Genomic DNA, 15,000 nt, shown 5'->3' with positions numbered 1-15,000 from the left:
GCCTCCCATACACCACATTTCCCGACCGCCTGCAAGGACGGGGGATTCGGTGCTGGGCTCGGTCCCGTTTCGCTCGCAGCTACTCGGGGAATCCCTGTTGGTTTCTTTTCCTCCGCTTAGTGATATGCTTAAATTCAGCGGGTTGTCTCGCCTGATCTGAGGTCGACAACGGATACATCGCTTTCGCCCATTCCAGCACGACCGAGTACGACGCCCTGCCACGTCCTTACGGACAAGGCTGGCAGGCGGCACAACGCCTGCGCGCGTGCGTCATACGAGCGGTATGCCGAAAAGGACTCGACACGTTCGAAAACCCAGCGCCAACCGAGTGCGACGCCCTACCACGTCCTTCGCCCAACACGGAGCTACTTATAGACGAGGCTGGCAGGCGGTGAACCGCCTGCGCGCGTGCGGCGCACGAGCAGTTGCGTGGTAAGCGACCGTGTCTGAAGCCCAAACACCACCGAGGCAAAGATCGCCTTAGCAGCGCGCCGCTTCAGCGGGCACCGCAGGGGCGACTAAAACCTGGCGGGAGGCATCGTCTCGTGTAGCGTCGCCCCTGCCCCAACTGGAGTGGCCCAGTCTTTAGGGGACAGAGACTGCGAAGCACTTGGACCGACGGCGGACTACGACGGAACGCTTCAGCTCGGCCAACGGGGCACCCACGCTCTCGAAGGAGACATTTTCCGTTTCGCGGCAATTCTCCGCCGTGCCGTGACTCTTCTCGCTCGCAGACTGCGCTGTCGCGTCGAACCGCTTTCGGGGGCCACCCTTCTCCTCCCCGCTCCTCGCAAGAATCTGCCGATTCCCATTCCTGCGACGAAGCCCGGAAGGGCGCCCACACAACTGCGGTGACGTGAACGAGCGACCAGCTCTGGAGCTCGACGTACTTCGAAGGCAAACAGCGCAAATTGCGATCGCGCTGGCTTTGCGCACGGCGCGGGAATCGGCCGGCGTTTCATTCCCACGTTTTCCGTGCACGCAAGCGTGCGCTTCCGACTCTCTCGCAAACGTGCGCGCTACATGGCAACAGACGTTCGCGCCTCGTGCTTGGACCGCTCTTTCCCTGCAGGTATCCGACTCCATCCTGCGGCGGTCTTGCTAGAGGCGCGCACTCGTCACGCTGCAGTAGTAATGCCTCGTTTCCGTCTTTTCGAAGAATTGGCACAACGGTTTGCCACCGTCTCCCTCTCGTGAGGCCGCTGGCGCGTGGCTTTAGCGCTCAACGTACTGTCCATGATGCCGACGCGGTCAAAACGAGTCGACGGACGCACGTTCCCTGTGCGCCGAAGTCTCTCTTGATATGTGATCCGACCCTCAGACAGACGAAGCCAAGGGAAGACCCAAGGCCGCAATGTGCGTTCAAAGAATCAGTGCTCAGTGTGTCCTGCAATTCACACCAAGTCTCGCAGCTGGCTGCGTTCTTCATCGACCCGAGAACCGAGTGATCCACCGCTTAGAGTCGTGAAAAATAGTTTGTTCAATTCAGTACAGTACAACCAGGGTTTTAGGCACGTGGCGTCTCCCTGTGTGTGGTTTCGAAGAGCGCCTTTCGGCGTGCGCTCCTCCAGTCTCGCTCTTTCGGCGGCCGCGTCTCAGCAGCTGAAAGCCTAATGGCACTCCACTCCTGCTACTCGCGCGTGTGTTTTGCGCCCACGCCTTCCTCGCTTGCCCTCGAGGTAGCTTATGCCGTTTGCGCGCACTCGAAGCCGGTTTTACCTGCCATCCAACCACCGGACCCGTGTGTCTCGTGTGCACGTTCACATCGCTCCACTAAAAATTGCAAAGAGCGACAGAGCCATGATTAGGGCTAAGCCGCTGTGGAGTCTTTAACGGCTACACGGCCACGGGCAGGGCTTCACCCCCATCGACGTGCTTCGCTTCAGTCAGCAGTAGGTTCATAGAAGGGCCTCAAACACACACACACTTTCGCATCGGCAGATCGCCGCAGCATAACCGCTGTTGATCCAACAGCCTACTTGAGACGAAAGACAAGAGCCCGGCGCGCGTACTCGCGCAGCTCTCCAAAACCACTCGGCCAGTGCCAGGGACGGCTCCCTGCGCCGGCGCCACAACAAGTCTACTTGAGGCGGAAGACGAAGCCAGCAAGGGCCTGGCCGCAAGTGCGTTCGAATCCGGGACTACAGTCCCTCGTCTGTCCGTACTTCCTCTTTCGACGTGCGGCGCCTTCCCAAAGCGCACAAGTCCGCTAACCGCAGAACGCTTCCGACGTAGCAAAGCCGCGTTTCCTTCGGTACTTCGCAGCAACGCCGCCTTTCCCTCGGCGGCGGGCGAATAGCCTGCAGACGTCGTCGCATTAAACCGCGATCTCGACACCTCGCGCGTCACGAGCAGGAGCCGACCGGCAGCCTCCGGCCCTTTCGGACTCGGTGGCATTTGCCGCGGAGGACGGGAGAGCACTTTAGGCCACGGTTCCTTCCGTACTTGGCAGCCGCACCCTCATACCGACAGTTCCATGACCGACCGAGCGCCACACCGTTCCTTTAGTACTTGGGCGGCAACAAAGTCGGGTCGTTACTCCATACTCGCCGCAGGAAGCGACCGGCAGCCGCCAGACTTTTCAGACTCGGCAGCGTTTGCCGCGGAGGACGGGAGAGCGCTCGCACCACGGTTCCGTGTGTGTACTAAGCGGCAGCGGCATTAGCTCTCGACCGTCAGTTCCTTGACCGACCGCACGCTTCGCCGTTCCCCTCGTACTGGGCAAAGCAGCAGGTCGGGTCGTCTTACTCCCATTCCGCGCAAGAGCGCCAAAGCGGACAGAAAGCCCACCCAGTGTGCGTTACGCCGTTTCTACCCGCGGGCGCGGCCAAGCCAACCGTCCAAGGTTGCAGCCGGCGTCCACTGGGCGCAACAAATTTGGCACGGGGCGCCCCTCAAAATTCAGGCAGTCCCCGGCATGTTCGGGTATAGCCGTCCCCGCGTCCAAGCGGGGCCAGCGGCGGAAAGCGTCGGGCGCAGCGAGCTGCTTCACCCACACGGGGTAGAAACAATGGCGCTCGCCACCCTTCACAATCCGGTAATGATCCTTCCGCAGGTTCACCTACGGAAACCTTGTTACGACTTTTACTTCCTCTAAATGATCAAGTTTGGTCATCTTTCCAACAGACCGGCGCAACCGAAAGGCCGCGCCGGACATCGGTCCGAAGACCTCACTAAATCATTCAATCGGTAGTAGCGACGGGCGGTGTGTACAAAGGGCAGGGACGTAATCAACGCGAGCTTATGACTCGCGCTTACTGGGAATTCCTCGTTCAAGGGGAACAATTGCAAGCCCCTATCCCAATCACGAAAGAAGTTCCACGGGTTACCCAGTCTTTTCAGACAGGGATAAAGACACGCTGCTTCCTTCAGTGTAGCGCGCGTGCGGCCCCGGACATCTAAGGGCATCACAGACCTGTTATTGCTCTGTTTCGTGCGGCTAGGAGCCGCTTGTCCCTCTAAGAAGGTTGTAAGGTGCTGGGAACCCCGCACCTATTTAATAGGCTAGAGTCTCGTTCGTTATCGGAATTAACCAGACAAATCGCTCCACCAACTAAGAACGGCCATGCACCACCATCCACCGAATCAAGAAAGAGCTCTCAATCTGTCAATCCTCCCAGTGTCCGGGCCGGGTAAGTTTTCCCGTGTTGAGTCAAATTAAGCCGCAGGCTCCACTCCTGGTGGTGCCCTTCCGTCAATTCCTTTAAGTTTCAGCTTTGCAACCATACTTCCCCCGGAACCCAAACACTTTGGTTTCCCGGAAGCTGCCCGCCGAGTCATTTGAGTAACTCAGGCGGATCGCTGGTTGGCATCGTTTATGGTCAGAACTAGGGCGGTATCTGATCGCCTTCGAACCTCTGACTTTCGTTCTTGATCAAAGAAAACATTCTTGGCAAATGCTTTCGCAGTAGTTCGTCTTGCGACGGTCCAAGAATTTCACCTCTAGCGCCGCAATACGAATGCCCCCGTCTGTCCCTCTTAATCATTACCTCGTATTCCAAAAACCAACAGAACAGAAACGAGGTCTTGTTCTATTATTCCATGCAAGTTTATTCAGGCGACTCGCCTGCGTTGAGCACTCTAATTTTTTCAAAGTAAAAGCACCGGCCTTCTCGAGGCACACAATGAAGTGCACCAAGAAAGGACCGGCATGATGTTCAGTCCGAGCCGTCGCATCGGGTAGATGCACTACTCGTCTGGAACTGAGATCCAACTACGAGCTTTTTAACCGCAGCAGCTTTAGTATACGCTATTGGAGCTGGAATTACCGCGGCTGCTGGCACCAGACTTGCCCTCCAATTGATCCTCGTTAAAGGATTTAGAGTGTACTCATTTCAATTACGGGGCCTCAAAAGAGTCCCGTATTGTTATTTTTCGTCACTACCTCCCCGTGCCGGGAGTGGGTAATTTGCGCGCCTGCTGCCTTCCTTGGATGTGGTAGCCGTTTCTCAGGCTCCCTCTCCGGAATCGAACCCTGATTCTCCGTTACCCGTAACAACCATGGTAAGCAAGTAACCTACCATCGAAAGTTGATAAGGCAGACACTTGAAAGAAACGTCGCCGGCTCGTGGCCATGCGATCAGCACAAAGTTATCCAGAGTCACCACACAATACGGGCCGAAACCCGATCGATCTTGGTCTAATAAAAGCACCCGTCGCCCAAAGGGCTTCAGGCTCACTGCATGTATTAGCTCTAGAATTGCCACAGTTATCCAAGTAGGAAGAAACGATCTAAGGAACCATAACTGATTTAATGAGCCATTCGCGGTTTCGCCTTATTTCGGCATGTACTTAGACATGCATGGCTTAATCTTTGAGACAAGCATATGATTACTGGCAGGATCAACCAGGTAATCGTTCAACTGCGCGTCCAGCCTTTCAAGCAGGCCGGACGCCGTTTTTGCGATGCCGAGGCCACCTTCAGGCGCCCCAACACGCTTCGTTCTCGCAAAGGGTAGCACTTTGCACAGTCCGAGACGACGGCGTTCGAGCTCGCAACGGCGCCCTCCCCGCAGGGCCGGGTATCGCCACGCGGCAAGAAGCACGCAACATTCTCGATAGACCGGTTGTGTCGACTCGATCGCGGCTTGCGGTTTCTCTCGAGCCCGCAGCACTGGTGGACCGACCGACACTTGCAACGTAGCCGAGACGGCAAAGCCGCTAGGCGACGGGTCACGCCCGCGCCTTCGGCGCTTTCGTATTTGATTCGTCCGAGGACGATGCGGAACACACTTCGATATCGTGGAAAAAGCGTCGTCCGACAACCAGCCCCTAACGCATCAAGCGGATGAGGCTGCAGACGTCAGCTGTGGGATCCACGGGAGCGATACCGGGGACACGCTTGACGGGCACGAAGCCCGCCGCATATCAAACACCCAGGTCGCTTTGGGGGCGACTGCTCTCTGGGACCCCCATATAATAGCAGCGATAAGTACCCAGACCTCCATGGGGCCGTACTCGTGCCACTTTCGACGAGCGTTTGGCGAAAATCGTGCCGCCTCGTAACGCCGCGAGCAAGATTGAAAGCTTACGTCGGCAGCACAATGCCGAAGTCGTGAAAGCGCAGCGCGTCCACCGAATGCGCGAACGGCAATTTCTCGCCAATGGCCAGTACGGTTTCCTGCACAATTGCCTGTCTGTCGCCCTACGGGGCCCCCGGCCGATCGATTCGAGGCACGCTAGCACGGCCCCTTCGCCATTTCCGAGCACGAGTGCGAACAGTGCGGGCGGCGTGCTCGACGCCCCGGCTGACGTCGTTTCGGACTTTGTCTCTTCGCGTGCTCGCGGCAACGCCGCGGCCAACGACGACGTCTGCGCGGTTCTTTGCCGGTTCCCGGCGTGCTACAGTGCAGCCCTCTGCAGGGTGACACCGGCTCCGTCGTGGCCGTGCGGCGGCTTGTACGCAAAAGTTGCGTCAAAGGCGTCGCGCTCGCGCCGCCCCGGCACACGCGGTTTCGGACTTTGTCTCTTCCAGCGCTCGCGTAGTCGTGGGCACGATTGTCGACGTCGCAACGGTGCGCGGACACCGCCACGAGCACGCGCAAGACGAAAATCGCACTACGGTACAATGTCGGCCGGGGCCGTACGGCCCCTTACAGTAGCAGCGATAAGTGCCCAGACCTCCATGGGGCCGTACTCGTGCGACGCGGCGGCGTACTGCGCCGAGCCGAGCGCCAATATTTGGCTTTTGCAGGGCGGATTCGAGCTCTGGCGATCGCCGCGGTACCGCCGCTCACCGATTCAAGGCACGCTAGCGCGGCCCCTTCGCCATTTCCGAGCACGCGTGCGAACAGTGCGGGCGGCGTGCTCGACGCCCCGGCTGACGTCGTTTCGGACTTTGTCTCTTCGCGTGCTCGCGGCAACGCCGCGGCCAACGACGACGTCTGCGCGGTTCTTTGCCGGTTCCCGGCGTGCTACAGTGCAGCCCTCTGCAGGGTGACACCGGCTCCGTCGTGGCCGTGCGGCGGCTTGTACGCAAAAGTTGCGTCAAAGGCGTCGCGCTCGCGCCGCCCCGGCACACGCGGTTTCGGACTTTGTCTCTTCCAGCGCTCGCGTAGTCGTGGGCACGATTGTCGACGTCGCAACGGTGCGCGGACACCGCCACGAGCACGCGCAAGACGAAAATCGCACTACGGTACAATGTCGGCCGGGGCCGTACGGCCCCTTACAGTAGCAGCGATAAGTGCCCAGACCTCCATGGGGCCGTACTCGTGCGACGCGGCGGCGTACTGCGCCGAGCCGAGCGCCAATATTTGGCTTTTGCAGGGCGGATTCGAGCTCTGGCGATCGCCGCGGTACCGCCGCTCACCGATTCAAGGCACGCTAGCGCGGCCCCTTCGCCATTTCCGAGCACGCGTGCGAACAGTGCGGGCGGCGTGCTCGACGCCCCGGCTGACGTCGTTTCGGACTTTGTCTCTTCGCGTGCTCGCGGCAACGCCGCGGCCAACGACGACGTCTGCGCGGTTCTTTGCCGGTTCCCGGCGTGCTATAGTGCAGCCCTCTGCAGGGCGACACCGGCTCCGTCGTGTCCGTGCGGCGGCTTGTACGCAAAAGTTGCGTCAAAGGCGTCGCGCTCGCGCCGCCCCGGCACACGCGGTTTCGGACTTTGTCTCTTCCAGCGCTCGCAACCATGTCGGGGCCGACGCCGACGACTGCGTGGTGTTTCAACGATTGCCGGCGTGACACAATGCAGCTGCGTGCGGGATGCCAGCGATTCCGTCGTGTCCGTGCGGCGGCTTGTACGCAAAAGTTGCGTCAAAGGCGTCGCGCTCGCGCCGCCCCGGCACACGCGGTTTCGGACTTTGTCTCTTCCAGCGCTCGCGTAGTCGTGGGCACGATTGTCGACGTCGGAACGGTGCGCGGACACCGCCACGAGCACGCGCAAGACGAAAATCGCACTACGGTACAATGTCGGCCGGGGCCGTACGGCCCCTTACAGTAGCAGCGATAAGTGCCCAGACCTCCATGGGGCCGTACTCGTGCGACGCGGCGGCGTACTGCGCCGAGCCGAGCGCCAATATTTGGCTTTTGCAGGGCGGATTCGAGCTCTGGCTATCGCCGCGGTACCGCCGCTCACCGATTCAAGGCACGCTAGCGCGGCCCCTTCGCCATTTCCGAGCACGCGTGCGAACAGTGCGGGCGGCGTGCTCGACGCCCCGGCTGACGTCGTTTCGGACTTTGTCTCTTCGCGTGCTCGCGGCAACGCCGCGGCCAACGACGACGTCTGCGCGGTTCTTTGCCGGTTCCCGGCGTGCTATAGTGCAGCCCTCTGCAGGGCGACACCGGCTCCGTCGTGTCCGTGCGGCGGCTTGTACGCAAAAGTTGCGTCAAAGGCGTCGCGCTCGCGCCGCCCCGGCACACGCGGTTTCGGACTTTGTCTCTTCCAGCGCTCGCGTAGTCGTGGGCACGATTGTCGACGTCGGAACGGTGCGCGGACTACGCCACGAGCACGCGCAAGCCGAAAATCGCACTACGGTACAATGTCGGCCGGGGCCGTACGGCCCCTTACAGTAGCAGCGATAAGTGCCCAGACCTCCATGGGGCCGTACTCGTGCGACGCGGCGGCGTACTGCGCCGAGCCGAGCGCCAATATTTGGCTTTTGCAGGGCGGATTCGAGCTCTGGCGATCGCCGCGGTACCGCCGCTCACCGATTCAAGGCACGCTAGCGCGGCCCCTTCGCCATTTCCGAGCACGCGTGCGAACAGTGCGGGCGGCGTGCTCGACGCCCCGGCTGACGTCCTTTCGGACTTTGTCTCTTCGCGTGCTCGCGGCAACGCCGCGGCCAACGACGACGTCTGCGCGGTTCTTTGCCGGTTCCCGGCGTGCTATAGTGCAGCCCTCTGCAGGGTGACACCGGCTCCGTCGTGTCCGTGCGGCGGCTTGTACGCAAAAGTTGCGTCAAAGGCGTCGCGCTCGCGCCGCCCCGGCACACGCGGTTTCGGACTTTGTCTCTTCCAGCGCTCGCAACCATGTCGGGGCCGACGCCGACGACTGCGTGGTGTTTCAACGATTGCCGGCGTGACACAATGCAGCTGCGTGCGGGATGCCAGCGATTCCGTCGTGGCGGTGCGGCGGCTTGTACGCAAAAGTTGCGTCAAAGGCGTCGCGCTCGCACCGCCCCGGCACACGTGGTTTCGGACTTTGTCTCTTCGAGCGCTCGCAGCGATGTCGAGGCGATCGCTTACGTCTGCACGGTTTGCGGTGTGCTACAATGCAGCAGTCTGCCGCACTACACCTCTTGGTTGCCGAGGCCAGCACGGCAATTTACTGAAGCGAGCGCATTGCGCCCAGGCGGCAGCGGACTTTGTTGCTTCGGGAGTGCTCTTGCTGTAAAATTTGAACGGCTGCAGCTGCGCGAAGCAAGTGTACCTATTTTCACTCTCTCTCTGTCTGCCTTTGAGGCGACTGTAATTTCACTTTAAACGCAACTGGAGGCGGGAGCAACCTGATGAGAGTAGGTGGACTTCGGTACATGTAATTTAGAAATTGCTTTCAAGCTTTGAGGACATACACCTTCGCGCCATCTGCTTTCCCCGTCTCTTTGGCACTTTATAGTATGTGCTGCATGCTCTGCATTCCAAAGAAACACGCCTGTCTCTCTCCCTCTCTCACGTTCTTCTTCTTTTTGTAGCTGCTGTTGTAGAAGATGCTATGCTCTTTAATCGCTGTAACATAGAGTGCTTGCACAAGCCAACAACTTTTGCGTGTTTTTTTTTTTTTTCTCTTCCCAAGACGTTTCTGCCATTATTCACTAACTCTCGTTCTTAGTATGCAATGGAGCGTTAGCTCGCGCCATCTACCTTTCTTTCTGTATTGCAAAGTCCGCAGGTTTTCCTAGTTCCGTACACAGATGGCGCCAATGCGTTTTGGCGCCAGGTTCGAACGACCTCGCTCTACTCGTGTTTGGCATTTGAATGTTTCAAAGGGGTTTGCGACAGGGGGTGGTTCTTGTGCAAGGCTGAGCTTTCCAGCTGCGTTTAAGCTATGCTAGCATGTGTGCGTATATATATATATATATATATATATATATATATATAAATACACAAACACACACACACACACATGCATATATACATACACACACACGGTAATGGTAAAGATGATGAGGTAGCACTTTTTTTTTTCTTTTTTTTACAATGCCTGTGTTTCAGATGGCGATCTTTCTCCCCTCTATGTTTCCGGTTGGAAGGAGTGTGCAGCGTTTTCTATATTTATTTTGTCATTCACTTCTATGTTGCTCGTCTTCGTACATGGGGCATGCTACCTAATTCTACCGGTCGATTCGACACGTTGCGATCCGTCCCGGCCTGTGCCGTATCAAAATTTTCAGTGGGCCTTGCGGTAAATAAAAAGAAATGAAGGAAATGCGCGTAGTATATTACAATTGCACACGGGCTTGAAACGAAGCCCTCAAGGAAGGTCACCTTGAGCGGTCGCATTCAGACGGAAGTAAGCATTCCCCTGGCGCGTTTTTTTTCCGCTCGCCTGTTCCGTTTTCTACGAGGTTGCCTTGGTTGGTTTCGCGTTACAAGCAAGCTTGCACTCGGGTCTCGTTTCTACGCGACAGCGTTTCGTTAACAGCGAAAGACTGAGGCGTTGCGAATTCATCCGTGAGATAGGGAGCGTTGAGTCTGTACACAGGCTGAATTTTATAATATTGCCCACGCTGTTGCTGAGGTTACCCATGTCGGCAGGGCGCCCACAAGGCAGTAGTACAATGAAGTGAAGTGAAGGACATCGCTTCTCGGCCTTTTGGCTAAGATCAAAGTGTAGATTTTTAAAGCCCATGTACGAAGATTTACGAAGCCCATCTACGAAGATTTTTAAAGCCCATGTAGGCACCTCTTAATGATCTTTTATGTTTTAGAGAAGCGTTTTGCCATGTATTTTACACCTTTACAGTTTTAGCCTTTTATCACTAACACCACTAACTAGTTTTTTTAGTCATTTGTTTGCGTTTTTAGATTATACACCTTTTATCCGTTTTTTCCTTGGTTTTGTAACATATTTTTGATGTATTTGTAACTAGCATAAATAAAAAACTCTGTTCTTATCAGCTTAATATCTGATACGGGTTCTATATGGACCCACGATATTAAACCTATTTTTGGAAGTTGGCGGAGTGCTTGAAGCCTGCTTCACCTCCGCCGCAGGTCGGCCCGGTATTGCACTACCTCCGGGATCGGCCCCGCTCACTTAGGTGAGACTTCATTCAATCAAAATGAAGAGCACAAGCTCAACGCGAGCACTGACTTGACACGCACCATTCCTATACTACACGCAACGATGCCGGTTCGCGGACCACGAGAGTAATTAAACTGCCACTCCATCTGTGTGTAGCGTCGCACTTGTTGCGTCGCAAATGGGACAGCCGCTCCAGCAAATTTCTAGTTATGGGCTTCGAGAAAAATTAATGAAAGCAAAAGAAAGAACCAGAATTCCTATTTGTCCGATGTCTCTGAATGATTGTCTCCTGTAAAGAGCCACTTGGGGGGATGGGGGGTAGGATTAGCCGTGGGGTTCGCAATCAATATGAATCCCACTCAAAGCCAACACTGGATTTTGGAGTTCACTATCGCTTGGATCCGTAAACCACCGCGCCCACGCAAGCTCGCCCTGCCGCCGAAATCCGCTGCCCAAGTGGAAGAAAGATTCCCTATGAAAGAAAAATAGAGTGCCCGATTTCTGGCAACTACTGTGCAGCCTTTGTGTACACATTTTCGCAGCAGTGGGACCGAGCGCCTCGAAAACAAACTTGTCGTATGCCCGAATGTGGCGAAATATATTCAAGGGTTAAAAGGTGCCTCATCTTTCTAACCTGTATGTTACGAAGACCTGTTGCTACCTTTTCATCATGAACATCATCATCATCATCATCCTGGCTACGCCCACTGCAGGGCAAAGGCATCTCCCATGATCCTCCAAGTACCCCGGTCAGGTGCCGATTGTCGCCATGTAGTCCCTAATCTAATCTGCCCTCCTACCTTTCTGCCACCCCCTGCTACGCTTCCCTCCTCTCGGAATTCAGTCTGTAACCCTTAATGGCCACCGGTTATCTTCCCCCCAGATTGCATGCCCTGCGCATGCCCATTTGTTTTTCCTGGTTTAAACTTTGGTGTCATTAACGAGCGTTTGTTCTCGCACACCCCAATCTGCTCTATTCCGATCCCCCCGTGACGCCACACCCATCATCCTTCTTTCCAGAGCCCGTTGCGTCGCCCTCAGTTACCCTTCGGTAATCCTCAAAGCTTTTTGTTGGGACACTCGTGGCATCTTTCTCGTTTAATGAAGTCAAATTTTTTTCAGTTTTGGGGGAAAACTCAATGAGCTAGGCGCGATTGTGTCCCTGGCGCCGCTCTCAACAAGATGGCGGCGCCCATGCTTTTTGCCTGCAGGTTCGGCCCTACGCAGAACACGCCTGCCGGGCAGTGTAGCCACGTTGAAGGGGCAAAGCGTAGTGCAGTGAAGCGCTTGCTCGGGCGAAAAACGCAAATATGAGCCAAACAGGAATTTCCATTATTGGAAATTCCAGTTCAGTTTGCGCATTGCGTTCGCCTAAGGTAAAGAACACAAATGCGAGTGCCACAGCAGTCAAGTCAAAGCTTAGGATTGCGTACCATTTTTTTTTTTTTTTTCGTGCCTTTTACTCCTGGCCTGCGTGGCCCTAGCGCGCATGCACACGAAAGTAATGAAATGGTGAAAACACGAAATAATGCGGTGCGGCTGTATCATATCTATTTTGTGCGCTTTGTTCTTTGTGGACTACAGCGGTGTGCGTCATGAGAAAGTTTCGGTGCCCTTCTTGGGTGACCAGTGAAGCTATATTTAAAACCACATTGATTTGTACGGTTATTGCTACAAACTGCGTGTGGGTGTTTTTCTTTTTCGCTGCCAACGATGGGTTATCGCAACCGCGATCGGTTCTGCTGCTACGCTAGACGCGTGCTTGCCAACGGTTGGCTCTATACGCGACCCGCGACGCGTGGTCGGCACATTCAAGCAGTCAATTGCAAACCGTTCCAAGAAAAAGGATGTACTCCACTTGCCACCTAGTTCGACGATTGTACTTTCTGACCCTCGAGGAAGCGCCGCCATCCCACGTTTTCTATAATACGATAAGATTCAGAGCGACCGCGACCACTTGTCTTTGTCAATATCTCGGAAACGCTTTCTTTTTCTTTTTTTTTTTAAATCCAGATACTCAGACGCGCCCGTGTTCACGCGCACTTGCTCTCTCCGATAAGCAGGGAAGCTCGGTTGGGGTGGTGTCGGGCCTTGCGCATGCGCTGCTGAGCTCGTCGCTTCGCCGGCCGGTCGATGCTGGCGCGGTACTGGTAATGAACTTCGACGTGCATGGTGAAACGTCACTTTGTATTGCCACTGTAGACTAGCAATGCAATGTGTTTGCGAGCGATTGGATAAATGAGAAAGCGTGCACTGTCTACAGTTTATGCCCCTCTAGAGTAGTGGAAATGTTGCTCCAAGTGTTAGGTTTGTAATTTGCGCCTACGAACATGAACTAAACAAAGAAAATGGTCTGCAGCCGCCTTCGCTTCATAAAATTCCCGTACGAAGAAATTTCCGTGCGCGAATGAGAGAGCAAAAGAGAGAAACCATGCTAAGAAGAATGGCTGCCTTTTACGTGATCTCGCGCATGAAACCAGACGATGGATTAATTTTAGCCGTTCATTTTGATTTGCCGAATGTAAACCGGAACACTTTCTCCACGCGGTCTTCAGATTTGAATGGCAATCAATCACATCCTTTCTTTTTTTTTTTTTTTCTGTTTCTTTCTATCTGGAACCGAAAGAATTCAGAACGCCATTTCAATCTTAGATTCGATTAGATATCGTGACTGGTATGCTGAAATATCACGCCTTATCTGGTGTTAACCTTCTTGATCACGGCAATAAAAAATCGCCAGTTCCCGAACTTTAATCGCGCCGAAGATGAACCGATATGCTGGATTCTTATTGTCATGATTTTATAGAAAGCGCTGGTTCTATGGCTAGCTTTGAGGAAAAGAAAAACATCGTTCAGGAATGTATAACTCTAAACAACTAAAAAAAAAATCTGCCGGCAATTGGTACTACAACGAGAGTACTGAGAATACTGGAAAAGATGAAATCCAATCATGCTGAACTGAACTGAAATTATTTCATCAAGACATGCCCCGAAAAACGTGGCCACTTTCAATGATAATTTCAAATGTGATTTCTTTCTTTTTTTTTTTCTTTTTTACGACGGATAATAATTATCTTTCCAATGGCGGATGTGAAAATTTCAGAGCACGGCATTTTCGAAATCCCAAGGCCCCGGACGCATTCTCTCTTCTTTAAGTATTTTGGTGGTGCACACGGAGGAAAATTTCGCGCACGTAATTTATAAACTAGTAGTTGATTTTCTAGAAGAACACAAAGTGCTGACAAACGGCCAACCAGGACACAATTAAATTGGTATTACGCACGGTTTCGAAGCCGCGGTAACAAAAGGGTAACAAAGGGACGTTCATTTCGTGGTGTGGATTTCACGTCTCTCACAATAAAAAAAAAATAATAATAAAAACTACTGCATAAAATAGGTTTTCCCAAACTGGATGGTTTCGATCAGCTTTTGAACAGCCCTTCCTTAAATTGAGTTGGCGTTGATTGAGCAGGTGCGGGCCTCTGCTGTTTTGGATTTTTGTAAATGGCATCAGTACTGGACAGTCCGTTCACTTGAGGATCAAAGGAGAAACCCCCCAAAAAAATATCATATCGTGGTGAGAGACGTGGCAGATGAGTACAATTATCGGCAGAAAAAAAAAAAAAGGAAAACCGCCTCGTACTCAGAAGCCGCTCCTCTCACGTGTGAAGCTTCAAACAAATTGTTTTTCTTGAGACGCTCTATAAAGTTATACACAGCTCCTTAAATGCAGCACCCGCACACAAAGCCAAACGTTCCAAGCTGGAAAGAAAGCATGAAATTCGCGGTGCCCGTTTCCTGTGAAACAACGGGCAACATTACGCCAAGTCCGCTACCACGTCAGCCGGGGCGGCCACACCCCGCCCGCGCTTAAGCCACATATGGCGACTGAAAATGCTCACCGCTCAAGCTGCGCGCGGCAAAGTCCGCAACCACGTCAGCCGGGGCGGCCACGGAGAGCGCCGAACGCCCGCGCTTAAGCCTGAAAATGCTCGGCGCTTACGCCAGGTAGCGAGAAAAAATGCTCGGCGCTTAAGCCACGCGGGGACTAAAACTGAAGCCACGGGATTGTTGCTGAAATTGTATGCATTCCGGTGGAAGTCTGTCGGCGCCGGCGCGCGGCAAAGTCCGCAACCACGTCAGCCGGGGCGGCCACGGAGAGCGCCGAACGCCCGCGCTTAAGGCTGAAAATGCTCGGCGCTTAAGCCAGGTAGCGCGATAAAAATGCTCGGCGCTTAAGCCAGGTAGCGAGTAAAAATGCTCGGCGCTTAAGCCACGCGGGGACTGCAACTGAACCCACGGGATTGTTGTTGCTG

The 15,000-nt window shown here is 54.8% G+C and overlaps 3 non-coding genes across 3 annotated transcripts; 1 reads left to right on the top strand and 2 right to left on the bottom strand.

Moving 5' to 3' along the window:
• Positions 1–1,311: 1,311 nt before the first annotated feature.
• LOC140215104 (5.8S ribosomal RNA) lies at positions 1,312–1,464 on the bottom strand. The gene has a single exon (XR_011892024.1). It is a non-coding gene; the product is annotated as a 5.8S ribosomal RNA (ribosomal RNA).
• Positions 1,465–3,038: 1,574 nt separating this feature from the next.
• Positions 3,039–4,853, bottom strand: LOC140215106 (small subunit ribosomal RNA). The gene has a single exon (XR_011892026.1). It is a non-coding gene; the product is annotated as a small subunit ribosomal RNA (ribosomal RNA).
• Positions 4,854–10,504: 5,651 nt separating this feature from the next.
• Positions 10,505–10,696, top strand: LOC140215105 (U2 spliceosomal RNA). The gene has a single exon (XR_011892025.1). It is a non-coding gene; the product is annotated as a U2 spliceosomal RNA (small nuclear RNA).
• Positions 10,697–15,000: the final 4,304 nt, after the last annotated feature.

Source organism: Dermacentor andersoni, unplaced genomic scaffold (assembly GCF_023375885.2).
Source record: "Dermacentor andersoni unplaced genomic scaffold, qqDerAnde1_hic_scaffold ctg00000828.1, whole genome shotgun sequence".
NCBI lineage: Eukaryota > Metazoa > Arthropoda > Arachnida > Ixodida > Ixodidae > Dermacentor > Dermacentor andersoni.
The sequence above is the reverse complement of the archived record's forward strand: the minus strand, read 5'-3'. Positions and strand labels throughout refer to the sequence as shown.